The following is a 14,982-nucleotide window of genomic DNA, read 5'->3' on the forward strand; positions in this document are numbered from 1 at the left end:
ACAATTATTATGCAGTGGCAAGAATAATTTGCATTTGAAACAAAAATGCTGTACTTGAGAGAACCACGTTTTCTTAAGTTGGCCTTGCTAGGCCCTAACTTCATTTTGAAATTGAAAACATGGCCATGTTTTCATTCTTACTGTCTCCACATGCAACAAAATGTGAATTGAAATGTTAGTGAATGTTATGTACCTGCATTTCCTTTCATAGGATGTTGTTCATTGCAAGCTCTAAAGGAAGCTTTCCTCTCCAATGTTGCTGTTCAAAGTTCTTCCTGCTTGAATCTCAGTGAGCCTATTCATTTAATAAGTCTGTTGTAGTTTTAAGTGTAACAAGAGTTGTACTGTCACATCCAATTAGCATAGGGTAAATGGGGACTCCTGAGCCTATGTATATTTTTGCTCTATGGCTGGACCACAGGGGCCACATTTCAGCCCACATCCAGGTGCAACAAGCAGCTGCCAACTCTTTGGAATAGGCTTTCTGTAAATTACGGAAGTCACTGGTGAACCCTGATCTAAGGCCACTGCTAACGGTGATAGGCAGTAAATTACACCCTACGATAACACATGGCACAATCGCCTTCGGAGAAAAAATGGCAAATTGTCTTGATAGGGCTCAATCAATGTGATATCAAAGAATTGTTTCCCTTCCGAATTGTATGGCACACGCCCAAATCTGGAAAGAGTTCTGCTTGATTTCGCAGCACAAGGCACTCAAAGTAAAACTTTTAATATACAGCGCTGAAGCTAAACAAGCTAAAGAAAACACACTGTCGGGGGGCTCCCGGGGTGACTGACTCAGAGGCTCTCATTGACTCAGATGTCCTGCTGCTACAGGTACAAGAGCACGGCGGGCCCTTTTATTCCCCCTGGACTCCCCGAGGGGAAGAACCTGCATGCCTGACGTCTACTCTGGAACACCAATCAGCGAGCAGCTGTGGGGAGAAGAAGGAAGTGCCCGCTCATCCTGCCGCGCACGCCGAGGAGCGAAAGGAAGTAGGCGTGGAGGAGAAGACGCTAGAAGAAGACGTTGGGGATGTCGCAAAGGCAGCTATGACCAAGGCTCCTGCCCGTAGAGAGTTACCTGGAGGAGGACAGCACCGTGATTCGCCCCGCCACGCTCCAGGAGGGTGGCTGGAGCAGGTACGCTACCGCATACGGGAGCTCACACAGTCACGGGGAGGGTACGGGTAATTTGTGGGTGGTCACCGCACAGCACTTCTTCTCTGGTCTCCACCTTTCCGTATTGCCGTTGGTGATCCCTCACGCTCCCCTTCCCCGTGTTTTCAAGATTGAACAACGTCCACTGATCCGCTGCCTATTTTTGTTTTTTTTAGTTTCCTGTCATGTCCTGGACGACCGCGGAGGAGAACTAGGAAGCTCCTATCTCACGACATTCCTGGTACTGGTGATAAGGAACCGCTTCTGGAACTTGACTCCCTTGGGACTCTTTCTTTACTTTTGTTTCTGTGAATAAACGAACCCCAACTTGAGTGTTAAAACGCCTCCTTGCTTCCTTTGGGGACACGCGCCTTCTACCTTTTTCCCCTTGCATCCGACACACACCATAAAAAGGATAATCTGGGAAATGATAAAGAATACCCGGACCAATTGGCTTAAGTATCTCAGCTCTGCATTAGACTCATTAGAGGTTCAAGAAATTTGGTCTAGCTGCTTCCCAGTATCAATAGCCTCCAGGTAAATAACCAAGCAAGCAAAAGCTATCTCTAGGGATTAGGGCATTCAGATAATTGCTACAGGAGTTCTGCCAATTTACCTTTCTCTGCCGTTTAACATAGCTCTAAAGCAGGAGCTAATGAGACTGTGACTGGGTTTAATTCCGTTAAAATTGTATTGGTATGGTCGAAGAACCACGGATGAGCACGACAGATGCTGTAGATTTTGCGCAAAGCAGAAAAAATCATGAACCCATATCTTGTGCATCTACGAAAAGCTGCTCCACCTCAGGATATACTGGCTGCACCCAATATGGCACGTCTTAAATGTTAGTACTTGTCATGCAGCGGTCGAATCATGCCAGAAAAGTGAGTTTTCAAAGCTGGCAGCTCGATTCTTGAAGTTCATGAGAGCAGCACTGGCATTAGCAACAGGGGAATCTGACACCACGCCACAAAATATTATCAAAGACACCTAATTTTGCTGATGAGCCAACGATCTCCCTCCTTTTTAACCTCAGCTTCATCGAAAGACTACTGTGACAAAACGTGTCCCCTGCGTTTTTGTGATACTTTTTAATAACAACTTCACCTTGGCCCCATCGAAATCCTTATAGACGGCCTCTTTTGAAATAATTTGTTTTGTTGACTGTTTAGCCTCTGAGAAACTTTTTAGTAATTGTCTTTTAACTCGGGTTTCACCAAGTCCCATTGTGGGTGGCCTTGGGGCTAAGCCCGTAATCCATTTAGGGGCAACAATTGCGCTTTAGTCTCTGTATGCACTTAAATGATTGCACTTTAGATTAATGCATTTCTGAAAGGTACAGTGGCTGTTTTTAACCACATTTTTCCTCTGAATTTTAGCAATTTTTAGCTCTATTTCAGTACTCATGTTCTAATAGGCCCTGTAAATTCTGTAACCCTGCTGACATGCAGAAATGTATGCATGGTTTTATTGTAATGATTTTAAATATTCACACAATAAAGAATGTATCTATCTTTTTGCTCCCCTCATGCTGTTTGATTTTACTGTATATTTTGCTATAACAGAGGGTTCATTTTGGAGTTGAGCCAGAGTATTTTGGGTAAGCTTCTTGTTTTCTACAGAGAAGACCCTTGCCAATCTGTCTCGTACTTGAGGTTTAGAAAAATGTTGACATTTTTCTTGAGGCAGGATCTTATGTCAGACCTCTTACTGCATTAATTTAGCATTGAGCTACATTTTATCTAATCCTGGTTTATTGATTTTGCATCATGACAATTCCCTGTATATGAGATTATTTGACTGATTAACCATATTTTTCCTTCTATAATGATCTGAAACTGTAAATAAACCTTTTCGGTTCTGAACTTACATCTGAATCAAGAAGGCTTATTTATTATGTTATTTAATTTACTGTCTATATCTCTAAGAGGCAAACTTCCTCACATATTAGCCCCTGATTTTGTAAAGGTACTTTATCTTTAGATTACCTGATAAGATAGCATCAATACTACACTACTCAAATCTGTCTTTAGCCAAGTTTAGATATTCCTAGTATAGTCTTGTTAGACCTGGCACCATTGGCGTGGGTCTCCCTTCCATTTTTCGCTGTTGTCTCCTCTGTTTTTGCTGGTATTGGATGCTCTGGGCACTGTGCCACTGCCATTCAGTGCCACAGCGCGAATGCTCTCTGTGTAAATATGACATGTGAATTGGTATATCCATGATTGGCTTATTTGGTTTGCCTGTTAGTCCCTAGTAGCGTGGCCTGTGTGTGCCCAGGGCTGGTAAACCAAATGCTGCTGGTGGACCTGCAGCGCTGGGTTGCGCCACCCACAGAAGCAGCTTGTAAAGTGTGTCTCAGACCTGCCACTGCAGAGTCTGTGTGCAGTCCAGAACTGCCATCTTGGCTGTGAAGTGCACCCACTTCCCAGCCCCTGAACCTTCCCTTGGCATCATGTAAGTCACCCCTATGGTAGGGTGCATTGTATGTATAAGGTAGGACATGCCTTGGTGTGTGTAGCATGTTCTGGTAGTGAATTACACCCAATTTCGTTTTTCACTACTGTAAGGCTACCTGTTCTCCATAGGCCAGAATGGGCAGTTTGACTATTACATTCTATAGTCCCAACTGACCCAAGGAACATGGTAGAAAAACGAATGTAGTATGCCTGAGCTCAGAATATTAAAATACATCTTTTAGTGAAGTTTATTTTTATATTCTGTGTTTGAAAATACCACTTTTAGAAAGTAGGTATTTTCTTGTCTAAGCCTTCCAGTGTGCTCTGTTGTTATGTGTATTTGCTGTCTGGTTTTGGAGGGACAGGGCAGGCTGAGTCAGACCTGGGTTGAATAGAGAGATCTGCATTGGAGTATGGGGAGGGGTAGCTCCTTGACCTGAATAGGGCTGTGCCTGGCAAGGTGAAGGCTGGCTCCACCTCCTACTGTGCGTCTGATGGCAGACCCCCCTCTTTCTGAAAGGAAGGATGCAGCCTGGTAAACAAAGTGCTCCAGGACTGGGCAGAACTGGTTCTGGCTGGGTTCAGTGACTTGTAGCTTCGGAGAACAAAGACTTTTGGGGTATAAATATCTGTGCTGAAACCCCTACAAATGGTATAGTTCCTGGATGTCAAGAAGAACCTCTGTTCGTGTAACTGAAGGAATCTGCAGGAGGTGACTGTCCTTGTGCGTGTGTGCTGTTTCTGGGATTGGCCTGCAGTAGTTGTCACTGGACTTGGAAGAAGAGGAAAAGGACTTTGAAGAGAACTTTTATTTCAACTTGCTAAAGCAATCACCTAAGGGCTAGAAGAGAGCTAGCCTCCTGCTGGAGTCTCAGGCACATCAGACTCCACCACCAGCCTCCTGATTCCTCTCAGCAAGGATTTCTATCTGCAGGTGAGGCTCCTGTGAGTTCCAGGGCCTCTAGTTCTACTACGGAGAAGAGAGTGCTGAAAATCATCGCTAACGTCCGTTTGCAAGCCGCCGCAGCTGAAGAGCGTACGAAAAGTCATCGCGCTGCTGCCGCCGAGCGCTCGCAAACCAAGGATCATCACATCGCACGCTTGCGGGCCACAAAGTGCTCGCTAACACCCAAAGATCATCACATCGCACGTTTGCGGGCTGTCAAGTGCTCGCTAACCAAGGATCATCGCATTGAGATCATCGCATCACGACATCGCAGTGCGGGCGCCGTGCGTCTGCCATTTTTATCGCATCACACCCGGACCGTCGCTCCCTCGCGGAGCACCATTTCTTCTCATCGCAACAAGGTCGCACAAGCAACAGGTTCGGCGCATCATCCTCCCTTGCGGCAAAGATTTCAACGCATCAGTTTGTCGCTTTGTCCCGCACGCATCTGCAGATCGGCGCATCATCCTCCCTTGCGGCAAGGATTCAACGCGCCGCCGGTCTCGCGTGAGGACAATCATCGCTACAGCTAGTTTGCGACATTTCGGTTGTTTTGCTACAGAATCCAGGTACTTTGTAAGTAAAAGGGTCGCAGAGACCACTGCTTTGAACTGAACTCCTCTTTGCACACTCTGAACTATTTTTGCAGCATTTCAAGAACAATCCTATTTTACAGTATTGTGGCTTATTACCGTTATTGGTCTTGTGATAAATCTATATAAAAAGATACTGATTTTTCTATAATTACTTGTGTGGTGTCGCTTTGTAGTGTTCCTCACTGTGTTACTGTGTATGGTCATAAATGCTTCACACACTGCCTCTGAGATAAGCCTAGCTGCTCGTGCTACGTTACCACAGGGTTGAGCACGGGTTATGAAAGAGTGTAGCCTGCTTACTCTGACTTAGGAAGAAGGGTCCCTACTTGGACATTGGCCAGTCATTGCCAACTAGAGACCCCCGTTTCTAACAAGTCTAAAACAAAATCTGCATTGTATTTACTTGACACAGATGTTTTCCCTGTTCAAAAAAAAAGTGTCTAAGACATAAAGGAACTCACTACGAATGTGGCATCAAAACCGTCTGCATCCATTGTGTGCTGGTATTTTTAGGTTTGATATTTTCATTAGAAACACAAAACTACATGTCCCTAAATGCAACAGCAAATGTAACACATACATACACACTAAAGAAAACGTGGCAGCCATGCTGTTGTGGAAAGTGCAGAACTATGGGCGTTGGGCCTATTTCACACAATATTTTACTGTGCCATGCTCTTGGAGGATTTCTAGATACTTCTGAATTCCAGCCTCACTCCTGGAATTCAGGAGTAACCCAGGCGTTCTAAATAGGTGACACCTAGTCACAGCAAAGTCTTTGATACTGCCCCATGTTGTATTGACAAAATGGGAGACCTTGTGATGAAGGAGAGGGTTGTGTTTATGGATGTGGCTGGTCGTGGTATACTGATGGAACAGGAGTATTAATGATGGTGTGGGAGAGGGTTTTGTAGTGTGAGGGAGGGCAGTGATGCACTGTAGGGTACAGAGGCATGAGTAATGGCCTGAGAGGCATGTGTTGATTAATGCAAGGGAGTCTGTACTGCATCGTGCCACACATGCAACGTTTTATAACAGGAAGGGGGAAGATTCTAAACAAAAAATAGGGGGAATGTATTTTTCCAACTGCCTTCTATTGAAGCAAATGCAATTTCAGCCGGGAGACAGCTAAAAATAAAGCCAATTTTTGCTTGAAAAATGGAGAGCCTCCTACTTCACGGTGTTTGGACGGTGACACTTTCTTTTTAAAACGTCCAGACAAAATGCCTCAACAGTCTGGGGTTGAGTGGTGTAACCCATTTTTCCAATATATATTACTCTGCAAAAAAAAACTAAAAAAAAAAAAAAGTTGGTTCTCCTTTCACCTAAAGTGTATCACCCTCTTAAAATCTGCCTTTACCCTAAGTTTTGAGTCAAGGGGGTGACCGGTACGGTCATTGGTGATGATCTGAGAAGCATGGTTGAATAACGCTGGGAGGTCTGCGCACCAAGCGCGGTGGTCTCAAGCACGTGTGGCGGGGGTCTGAAAGGCCTCCTTTGGTCCGTGCTGCGGCGCTCCCTGGAGCACGTGCGTCCCTCGGACAGGGCGAGGGCTGGCGGCAGCACCACCCCCCTCTGCGCGCAGGTCTCTGGTGACAGACAGGAGCAGGAGCTGAGGGGAGCACTGACAGCAGCAGCGTCTCGGGAGTGCATTCCGGGCACTTGACTGGCGGCGCCTGGGACTACGTCATAACAGCGCGCGCGGCCCCCGGACTCGGTTCCTCGCCGTTAGGTGTGTTATGTTTTTTTTCTATGCCGGGGCAGAAGGGGCCCGGTGAGAGGGAAGGGCGGGCGTGACGGAGGGAGAAGAAGAACCGCTTCGTTCCTTTCATGTTATTTGAGACGGCTTTCACGAAAGCCCTAGGCCGCGGCGCCCAGCTCGGTGACGTCAGCGGCTGTTAAGATGTCCGCGCGGCCGGGCCGGGGTCACGTGACAGGCTCCGCTGCTTTGTGAGCACATTGGCAGGTAAAGGAGCGGCGGCAGAGCGAGCGGCGCCGGTAACCAGGGCACCGGGGCGGGTGGGCACGCCTGAAGGGGGGCTGAGGGGTGCAGTCCGTGATTCTTAACTCGGGGGTACATTGGGGCAGTGTTCTGGAATGGAGCACTGGGGGCACGAGAGCGGCATGAAGCTCTCAGAGGAGAAAGCGGGCGGGCACTGGTATTCACGGGGAGGGGGACTCTGATTTGGGTGCTGTGGGAGCGGTGGGAGAAGGCTGTCAAAGGGACTCACTAAGAGGGTAAACCTAGCGAGCGGGGGCAGACAGTGAGGCCTTCTGAGGATGGTGGTAAACATAGCAGTGCCCTGGGAGGGTGGGGGTTTGTGGGGCAGACGCAGAGGTCCTGAGAGTGGGAGGATGGATTTAGGCTCTGGGAAGGCGCACGTAAAGGAGGGCAGACAGCGAACCTCGAGAGTGTGTCAGAAAGTAGACCTTGTAGGACCCCGAAGGGAGAAGCGTTGTGTACGCCCCGAGGAGGGCAGGCATAGAAGCCTTGTAGACAAGCCGTAGTGTTTGTGGGGGTGACCATAGAGACCTCGAAAGTGAGAGGAATACCGTAGACTGTAGAGGAGGTGTGTATAGAAAGCCAGACGACGAAGATTAGCGGCTTGATATAGAGCCTAGAGGCGCTAGGAAGGGAACAGAGACAGAGGTTATGCAAGGGGGCAGTAGAAGACCTTGGAGGGGACACATTCATATCGAAATATGGCTAGAGGTGGTGGCCTGTGTTTGCAAAGATTTGGGGATGGTGACCATGTCTACTGAATTGCGAGGGGTTGAGGCAATGAAAAGGGAGTAACTGGGGATTGCTATATAGAATCACTGTAAGCTGTGGGGGTGTTAATTCATGCTCCGAGAAGTTGGGGTGTCAAACTGAAGACGAACTAGACTTTGAGTGGAGTAGAGGCCATGTCAGTTTTGTGTGCGTTCACTGGTATGAGTCGCGGTATATAGTGTCCATGGGACTGAACTTGCATCCTTAATTGTGGGGAACTAAGCCGAAAGCAGCAGGTAGTGTGGGTGAATATGGACTGCCGTGCAGTTGTAAAAGGAACGCTTTTCGGACGAACGCTTTTCGGAGGAGTGTTGGATTTAAAGATTACCCATTTTTTTTCTCTGAAACTGCAGGCAGGTGTACGCTACGAGGAAATGTGCGTGTTGTGGCGATGAGGCGGATGGAAAGGGCTAGTCCTCATGGAAAAATAATTGAGGGTTTAGAAGACTCTCGTTCAGAGCGAGTAGGTCAGGAAGAGCCCTTTTAAATAAAATATATAAAAAGCTCCTACACTTTAAAAGTTAGTGGTTCTGCTATGGATCAGGTTGACTAGTGTTAGACTCGTTGTTCGGTAGGATGTGAAAAGTTTCTTTGTATGTGGTGGGGAAGTATGTTCTTGTGGGGTATTAGAAATTAATTATGCTTTTCTAAGTTTATTTTGTTTGGTTGCAGGGAGAGTTGGTAGAAAGGCTACCGTTGCATCGTGAAGCCGGTGTGATTATTAGTACGGTTAAATATCCCTACTGTTGCTTGGGAAACGAAGTGGACTTGGATATTTCAGCAATGTTCTTGAAGTTGAGGTGACCTGAAAGGGTTTTTCTAGTCGTACTACTCCGAGTCTTGGTTACTGACTATACTGTAATTTTCATAATGTGAGAAAAGAGAGAGTAGTCCCTTTTACTTGTACCGTCATGGGATGGATACTGCCGAAATGCTCCTATGTTTTGTAACGCTCTTAACTTTTCTCTGTTAATCTCGTCACTCTCCTTTTTGAGTAGGTGTTGACGGTGTTTTTGAGTATTTTGTTGATGAGGAGGTAAAAAATAACGGTATTCTTTGCATATATTTTGTTTCTAATGATTTCCATATTGGATTTTTCAGGAATTAGATGGATTTTGATCCTTTTAATATTAGTCGGAAAGGGCAGTTGATCTTTTCGGACATGTAGAAATTGTGCTTTTCTATCGTAAGAGTGACTTCCATGTATCGGCACAATTCCCGTCGCAAACGCATTGTCAGTAGGGCTCTTAAGATTGACAAGCCTGACAAATGTTTTTGGGTCTGGCGTGAAAGCAGCTGCTCCTCAGAAAACGAATGAGCCCTATTGATGCCTCGGGTAGTTGTGTTGGGAGGAGTCTTCCTACCTCGTGCTGCTTAAATGACAAATTCACGATTTTTTTTGAACTGGCAGCAATCGGGAGTTTATTTCTGTAGTGGAGTTGTTCTCATTAGTCATAAAGACGTGCATCCACAACTCCAGTTTTTTAATTTTTTTACTCTTTTTTTTTTTTTAAATGTTTTTTTTTTTAAACCGGCTCGTGTTTTACCAGTTATTTTGATCAGTTCAGTTAGCACCTTTCAGTACAAACTCAACAGTTTACATAGTGTGCGACCATAGCAGTAGAGATCAGAATTAGCCAGATTTAGTGGTCTCTGAATGGCACTCACCTCTTAGCAATTGCTAATTGTAAGGAACTCACCCAATTATATTTTTGCTGCTTTTGGGACTCCTCTTTGATACATAAAATGTGTTTGTAATTTTATTGTAACTGAAGGTGTGAAATGATAGGGTAACCAGGATGGAATCATAGTAGTATTCTTTGTTATACATCATTCGCAGCTATTTATATAAGATGTCAAACTGTGTTGCTTAATTTTATATTAAGGGTGTGAAATCAAAATGTTTTCATTTTTGCAAGCAAGTTGAAGCCTACATGCCAGGGTAATGAATTTAATCACAATCTTTTTTATTTATAATGCTGCTATTGGATCATTTTAGCTCCAGAAAAGTAGCTTACCTTATTGTGGTGGTCTTCGCAGCTTGTGAAATATCCTTAAAGATAATGTGCCCTCTGAAAATGGAACACAAATGATTTACTAATTTCTTTAGTTTTTTTATGCTTGTATTCTGTAGGTTGATATCCTGATTGGATGGGAATTTCTAATTTTTTGCGGACCATCTTAGCCACTCCTTAGCTCGCACATTCCCACAACGGGCTAGTGCTTGATCTCCAACTATAGAGATAGAAATAAACAATTTGCTGATTTTCCTACGCCAACCCTTCTCCTATTTTTCTTCTCTTGATGTACTGGACAAGCAGTTTTCTACTCTACACTTTGTTAAAGTTGAAGACCATGGGCCTGATTTCAATCAGAGGGGTTAGTCTATATGTATCACTCCCGATAAAATGAGAGCCCTTGGTTCGGAATTTATCAAGCACAATAAATAACATATATTTTCTGACTAACCACACGAAAATACACATGTCCTGTTAATTACCGCACTCTTTTCCCCTGTAAAATTCTGACATACTTGACCTGTTACAGGAACCTAACCTAGGGGTGTCAGGAAGACACTTGTTTTCCGAAGAACACCCAAGGAAAAGAGGAAGAAAGGGGCAGAACACTTTCTTTCTTGAGTCCCCTCACTCACCAGGGTTTCCCCACGGTGACATGCTTCATCTTTGGGGTCCTCTCAGTCCTCTACGGACTGAGGCGTGCTGCAACTTGCGGATTACGTAGGAGCACTAAACCAAATTATGTGTGGTGCAAGTGTAGTGGAGTGGAACAAAGTGAATTAAAATAATCAACTAGTGGGCCAAATACATTTTATTCTTGCTCCTAGCTAATTGGTTAGAAAAGGTGGGTAATATGCTAGAATAAACTACTATAATGGGTAAGTGTACCTAGCATATGGTCAACTAGTTTCGAGCTTCCCTAGCTCTTCCTCAGGACTACACTGGGACCAGCCCAGTGCAAGTACCACTCCTAGTAGACCTAATTCCGGTGCAAAAACAGGTGAAAAACGCTGCGCCTAATAAGCATGCGTTAAGGATAATACATACGTCAATGTACGTCTAGTAATGTCTGTGGGGTATAAAAATACAGAAGTTAAAGGGAAAAAGGGAAACAAAATATGCAATGTATATAGAAAAACAATGGTGATTACACTATACACCTGTGTTGTAATACTCATTACTATTGTTTCTTATTGTGCCACTGTGTTGCTATCCAGCAAATACATCCTTCATGCGGGCGTTTCGCTATAATGTGAATAGAAAGTGTCTATGAATGCACACAGTGCACATATAAACAAAAAACATGCGTCTGACACGACAAAAAACACATAAGACTGACAAATGCACAACAATACATACATCTTAAAAGGCAATACTATGCCTCATGGTCAACGGAGGGGGTGTGGAGACTCGTACACCTAAAGAGATGGTACAAGTGGTTGTTAAAAGATTGTAGCACCGTCTTGTTGGCAGACCTAGTGCAGGAAAGAAATACGAAAGAAAGCGATCTCCGTTAGTCAGGGGAAACGGGTAGATCTTCCCCCAGGGGTGTTGTCACTCACTTGTACTTTAGAAGCCACACTCTGGAACACCTAATGGAGATCAGCCTCGCGGACCGCATACTGTGTGGTTCCGAGCGGGGTGCCTGTTATCTACGAGGGAGGTGGTGAAAAGTAAGGAAGGACTTCCCGGTAGCGGTCCTTATTCGGGACGGCCATGTTGGCAAAGGAAGAAGTAATTCTTCAATAAAGGCAAAAGATAATAATAAGGACCTAATTAAATGAATTGCTTGCTCTACATGGTGGCAAAACTGTGGTTACAATGGATCATAATGGCTGTGAGTGCTAAGTATCCAAACCTTCTTAAAAAAGAAGACGTGGTTAAAGATTGAATCAGCCATTTTGGATCAGGAAGAGTGCGAAAGTCCGAAAAACAACACTCATCCCGTAAAATAGTATTACTGGCCCTCATAATAGTTGTATAGGTTTACTGAGTGACCAACCAGTGCTTATAAAAAGCGTTATTGAGACAAAATCAGACAGAAAAGATCTTAATGACACAGGGTAGGGGGCAATACCAGTTTCTACTCACATTGGTAGTTTAAAAGGAAGAAGAAAAGACGCGGATCGCGTTTCAGTGATGCGTATCTTCATTGGGTAGTGTCATGTACTTATGAATACAACGGATTGGCTGATCTGAAGAGTTTTAAGCAGTTGTCATTAATGGAGCAGTTGCCACATTGATGTTTTCAATAAAGTTAACTGTATTCAGTATATTCATGTAGAAATTAATTGACAAGAAAAACTTAGTTGGAAGTGAAATGGCCCCATGGTATATCATCGTTCAGGCCATTGTCATCTGATCGTAGTTTGAAGACCCAACGTTGTTCTTTTTCATGTAGATTTCTTTCAATGTTGGGATGGTTATTGATATGTTCAAGAATGACCCATCTGAAGTCATTGGGTGTGTGTTGTTGTTGTAGGAAATGCGTGGTCATTTTGGTGTTGCTATGTTTACATCTGAAATTGCTTCGGTGTTCAATCATTCTCGTGTTCACTTTTCTTGTGGTCATCCCCACATAATGGAGATTACACACGCAAGTAATGAGGTATATTACCCCAGTAGTGTTGCAATTCGTGAATGATCGAAGATTCCATGTAACGCCATTATTGCAGGTGACAGTTTTTGTTGCACAGGTGAGGTGACCTACACTACAGTTACCACAAGGGTAGTGTCCCTCTGGTAGTGGGTGGAGTAGGCGTACAGGTCCTACAGTCTTCGTTGGATTTGGCCTGGTGTGTACCAGGTAGTTCCTTAAGTTTTTCGCTTTTTTGTGACTTAACATAGGTTTTTGGAAATCCAAACCTCCACTATTCAGGATCCGCCAATGTTTCTTGATTATTTTGGTCACTTGATCCGATGCGATATTGAAAGTCGTAATGCAGATTTGTCTTTTCTTCTTGTCAGCTACTTTCTCAGGTTTTTGTTCTAGAAGTGCTTCTCGGTTATTGTTGGAAGCTCTTTTTTTTGTGCTTTGGACACCAGATGTTGTGGATAATGCCGTCGCACCAGTTTTTCCGATAGATCTTTAGCCTGAATTTTGTAGTCCTCTCGTGTGGTGCAATTGCGTCTTAGGCGCAAAAATTGCCCGAAGGGGAGATTGTCTTTCAAGCTTCTTGGGTGGAAACTGTCGTACACTAGGAGGCAGTTTCTTGCCGTAGGTTTGAAGTGTGTGGTAGTAATCAGGCGACCTTCATGTGCTGATATGTTTAAGGTCAAGAAAAACCAAGTTGGACCTACTCATGGTAAAGGTAAATTTTAAGAATGGATCTTGTTGGTTGAGCCAGAGTAGGAAAAACTCAAAACCTGTTTCATCGCCTTCCCAAATCAAGAGCACATCGTCGATGTATCTCTTCCATAATTTGTTCTTATGGATGTGCGGATTGTTATTATGGAGGATCTTGTGTCGTTCCAGATGATGTACATCGAGCCCCGCCAGGCTCGGCGCAAAGGTACTTCCCATGCTGGTACCGTGCGTTTGTTTGTACAGAGAGTCATTGAATTGGAAATTTTTTTCAGTTAGAGCTAGGCGACAGCATTCTAGAACCACATGTCTAGGCGTGTGGTAAGCCCAATTGTTTTCAAAGAGTACTTCCTCCAAAATATCCAGTGTGTCCTTGTGTGGTAAACTGGTGTATAAGCTTTCCACATCCAGACTGATCAGGATGCTGGTTGTGGGGTTGAAATCAAGATTCTGAATTAGACACAGAACAGCTTTAGTGTCTTGTAAGTATGTGTCAGTTGCTTGGACTAAGGGTCTTAGAAATGCGTCTGCAAATTTCGACAAAGGTTCCAAGATTGAACCAATCCCTGATACTATGGGTCTGCTGGGAGGTGTAACCATAGACTTATGTATTTTAGGGATAGTGTAAAAGTAAGGAATAACTGGTTTAGGTGTACGAGTCTCCACACCCCCTCCGTTGACCATGAGGCATAGTATTGCCTTTTAAGATGTATGTATTGTTGTGCATTTGTCAGTCTTATGTGTTTTTTGTCGTGTCAGACGCATGTTTTTTGTTTATATGTGCACTGTGTGCATTCATAGACACTTTCTATTCACATTATAGCGAAACGCCCGCATGAAGGATGTATTTGCTGGATAGCAACACAGTGGCACAATAAGAAACAATAGTAATGAGTATTACAACACAGGTGTATAGTGTAATCACCATTGTTTTTCTATATACATTGCATATTTTGTTTCCCTTTAACTTCTGTATTTTTATACCCTACAGACATTACTAGATGTACATTGACGTATGTATTATCCTTAACACATGCTTATTAGGCGCAGCGTTTTTCACCTGTTTTTGCACCGGAATTAGGTCTACTAGGAGTGGTACTTGCACTCGGCTGGTCCCAGTGTAGTCCTGAGGAAGAGCTAGGGAAACTCGAAACTAGTTGACCATATGCTAGGTACACTTACCCATTATAGTAGTTTATTCTAGCATATTACCCACATTTTTTAACCAATTAGCTAGGAGCAAGAATAAAATGTATTTGGCCCACTAGTTGATTATTTTAATTCACTTTGTTCCACTCCACACCACTACACTTGCACCACTCATAATTTGGCTTAGTGCTCCTACGTAATCCGCAAGTTGCAGCACGCCTCAGTCCGTAGAGGACTGAGAGGACCCCAATGATGAAGCATGTCACCGTGGGGAAACCCTGGTGAGTGAGGGGACTCAAGAAAGAAAGTGTTCTGCCCCTTTCTTCCTCTTTTCCTTGGGTGTTCTTCGGGAAACAAGTGTCTTCCTGACACCCCTAGGTTAGGTTCCTGTAACCTGAACGTTCAGGCTATTTATTTATCTATGTATACAGTTGGAGGGTGAACCTAACCTCTTAAACCTCTCCTTCCCCCCCCCCTTATTTTGATAAATACTTGACCTGTTGACATTTAACAGGGAATGCAAACTCCATCACAACTTGAAGTTACCTGGTGCAATGAATATTGCCCATCTTG

General features: G+C 44.3%; 1 protein-coding gene across 6 annotated transcripts in view; it reads left to right on the top strand.

Annotated features, from left to right (window-relative positions):
- The first annotated feature begins 6,732 nt into the window (after window positions 1-6,732).
- Window positions 6,733-14,982, top strand: part of UBAP2 (ubiquitin associated protein 2) — a 1,669,217-nt gene continuing 1,660,967 nt past the window's right edge. For 2 of the 6 annotated variants that reach the window (XM_085628777.1, XM_085628804.1), the window contains exon 1: window positions 6,876-7,131. The gene's annotated coding sequence lies outside the window, so the exon portion shown is untranslated. Of the gene's footprint in view, window positions 7,164-14,982 lie in introns of all 6 variants that reach the window. The other 4 variants (XM_085628825.1, XM_085628795.1, XM_085628786.1 and 1 more) reach the window with 4 other exon arrangements.

Source organism: Triturus cristatus, chromosome 2_1 (assembly GCF_964204655.1).
Source record: "Triturus cristatus chromosome 2_1, aTriCri1.1, whole genome shotgun sequence".
NCBI lineage: Eukaryota > Metazoa > Chordata > Amphibia > Caudata > Salamandridae > Triturus > Triturus cristatus.